Source organism: Palaemon carinicauda, chromosome 14 (genome assembly GCF_036898095.1).
Source record: "Palaemon carinicauda isolate YSFRI2023 chromosome 14, ASM3689809v2, whole genome shotgun sequence".
Classification (NCBI taxonomy): Eukaryota; Metazoa; Arthropoda; class Malacostraca; order Decapoda; family Palaemonidae; genus Palaemon; species Palaemon carinicauda.
The window spans coordinates 134,643,212-134,645,711 of record NC_090738.1 but is presented as its reverse complement, the minus strand read 5'-3'; the positions used below and the strand labels follow the sequence as shown (position 1 = coordinate 134,645,711).

At 36.1% G+C, this 2,500-nt stretch overlaps 1 protein-coding gene across 1 annotated transcript in view; it reads left to right on the top strand.

Annotated features, from left to right (window-relative positions):
* LOC137653042 (zonadhesin-like) overlaps nt 1-2,500 on the top strand; it is an 8,782-nt gene that overhangs the window by 1,070 nt on the left and 5,212 nt on the right. The window lies entirely within an intron of this gene.

Here is a 2,500-nt window from a genome sequence, read left to right as displayed (position 1 = left end):
CCGTATGTTTGATAACCGGAATTTTACCTTTTGCTTGACCTTGATCATGGACTCAACCTTGACCTTCGACTTTTACGTATATTAATTAGCGTGGATTTTCATACACTCAAATAGGAGCAAAGTTTGAAGTCTCTGTGACAAGGATGTCCAAACTTATGGCTGATTACGTGAATTGGACATTTTGCTTGACTGTGACCTTGACCTTTAACCTTGACCTTCCAAAATTTAATCAATCCCAGCTTTATACATAATAGTTAATACCTGCAATTTTCATTACTCTACAATTAAGATTGTGGCCAGGAAGGCGTTCACGAACAATCACACACAATCAAACACACAAACAGTGGGTAAAACATAACCTCCTTCCAACTTCGTTGACGGAGGTCATGATAATAGACAGGTGAGCAGACGAAGACAAATCAAACTTCCCTTTACCAATCAACACGTTAAGAACAGACACCATTTCTCAAACACGACGTCACCAAGGTCTTATCACCACGAATAGCGGAAGGCAAGATATAGGTTATGATATATCAAAAGGTCGCGTAATTGCTAAATGAAAATCATGTAACAATTATTAGGATTGCCTACTTGTTCGATTGCCCAAATGGGCAATGCGACCGGAAGTTAAGGGGGGGGGGGGGGTCGGGGGGGTGTCGGGGAGGGGGGGGGGGGGTCACCAACTGGAGGAGGAATTCGTGCTGCAAATGTCAATCAAAAGGGACCTTCAGAATCAAACAGTTGGTTGGTTATTATCGGTGTCGTCACAAATGCCACGGTCATATACGCCATTGATGTGTATAATTGGGATAATGTAATATGTTGAATGGGTGGACGCTGCTTTATGAGCTGTGAGGATACGGTATTTTCTGTGGTTCTTTATAGATGATGATTTTAGGCATTTTATGAATGGATTTTTCAGGTCTGTATATGTCTGTCTGTCTGTGTCTACGACCCGTATCAAAAGATGATTTAATATTGTTATAATTTATTTGGACATAAAAGACACATGAATTAAAGTCTGTGTCCGTCAGGGACCCGTCCCAAAGATTATTTAATATTGTTATCATTTGGAAATAAAAGACATGAAATAAAGTATGTCTGTCTGTCGGGGACCCGTCCCAAAATATTATTTAATTTTATTATAGTTAATTTGGAAATAAAAAGCACATGAATTAAAGTCTGTCTGTCAAGGACCCGTTCAAAAAGATAATTTAATTATAATCAATATGAAATTAAAATGCACATGAATTAAAGTGTCCGATTACTTCAGCTGCTCGTTTGATTTTATAAAAATAACCTCTCATGGAAAAAAAAATCAGAAATCTATTTAGAAATAAATGGGACATGAATTAAGGTCTGTCTATCTGTCTGTCAGGGACCCGTCCCAAAAGATGATTTCGTTATAATTAATTTGAAAATAAAATGCACATGAATTAATGTGTCGGATTACTTCAGTTGCTCATTGGATTTTATAAAAATAATCTCTCATGGAGAACATAAAAATTAAATCAGAAATCTATTTGGAAATAAAAGGCAAATGAATTAAAGTCTGTCTCTGTCAAGGACTCGTCCCAAAAGATGATATCATTATAATCAATTTGAAATTAAAATGCACATGAATTAAAGTGTCGGATTACTTCCGTTGCTCATTTGATTTTATAAAAATAACCTCTCATGGAAAACATAAAAAATCAGAAATCTATTTGGAAATAAAAGGCACATGAATTAAAGTCTATCTGTCTGTCAGGGACCCGTCCCCAAAGATAATTTCATTATAATTAATTTGAAAATAAAATGCACATGAAATAAAGTGTCGGATTACTTCAGTTGCTCATTTGATTTTATAAAAATAACCTCTCACGGAAAACAAAAATTAAATCCGTACGAGTAATCATTTGTACAAGTCTACTTCTGTCAAATGACACTCGCTATATTATAGTCTCCAATAATTATTAATCATTAATTATTAAGATTATAATCTTAATCAATGTGCACTAGTTTGCCAAAGGAAATCTGTCAAGAACAGAAATAATTGATTAGACATGTATATGTATACATATACTGTATGTCAGACTATATATCAGTTTAGAGAGATCGGTATTACTGTATGGACATGAGTCATGGTATAACAATGAAACTATCTCTAATAGATTTAGTAAATTTGAGAACATAACCCTCAGAAGGATATTGGGAGTTAATTGGCAGGGCAGTATTAGAAATGAAACTATAAGAGAAATCCCTTAAGTCTATATGTGGATGAGATCATGGCGAGGGGTAGATGGAGATGGTTTGTGTATGCTCTTCGCACTCCCCAAGAGATCTTAGTTCACCAAACGTTCAACTGAGCTCCACAAGGCACTAGAAGAGTTGGAAGACCCAGGCCTGCATGGCTTAGGACTATGAAGCGTGAAGTCAGAGATGATGGATGGAGAAGTATTAATTCAAAAGCTCAAGATAGTGACGGCTGGAGAAATCTAACCGAGGCCCTTTGCGTCAA